This window comes from Penaeus monodon, chromosome 23, assembly GCF_015228065.2.
Source record: "Penaeus monodon isolate SGIC_2016 chromosome 23, NSTDA_Pmon_1, whole genome shotgun sequence".
NCBI lineage: Eukaryota > Metazoa > Arthropoda > Malacostraca > Decapoda > Penaeidae > Penaeus > Penaeus monodon.
The window spans coordinates 30,851,054-30,851,264 of NC_051408.1; the positions used below are offsets into that span (position 1 = coordinate 30,851,054).

The 211-nt window shown below is 31.3% G+C and overlaps 1 protein-coding gene across 1 annotated transcript in view; it reads right to left on the reverse strand.

The window, feature by feature from the left end:
* LOC119587927 (androgen-induced gene 1 protein-like) overlaps positions 1-211 on the reverse strand; it is a 31,591-nt gene that overhangs the window by 8,435 nt on the left and 22,945 nt on the right. The gene's annotated exons all lie outside the window — the stretch shown is intronic.

Genomic DNA, 211 nt, shown 5'->3' on the forward strand with positions numbered 1-211 from the left:
AGATATTAAAAACTTCATCATGAAACAAAACTTGAAAGTAAGATAGTTATAAGATATCCTGATAACAATCTTGAGTTTAAAGGTGAAAGGTTTGTGCCTTATCTCTATAATAACTTTCCCTTATCTACACTAAGACGCCACACCTATACTACTCTTGGTAATGTTGTGAATTATTTATATCTGCACTGGGTATGAGCATAGATATGGAAAA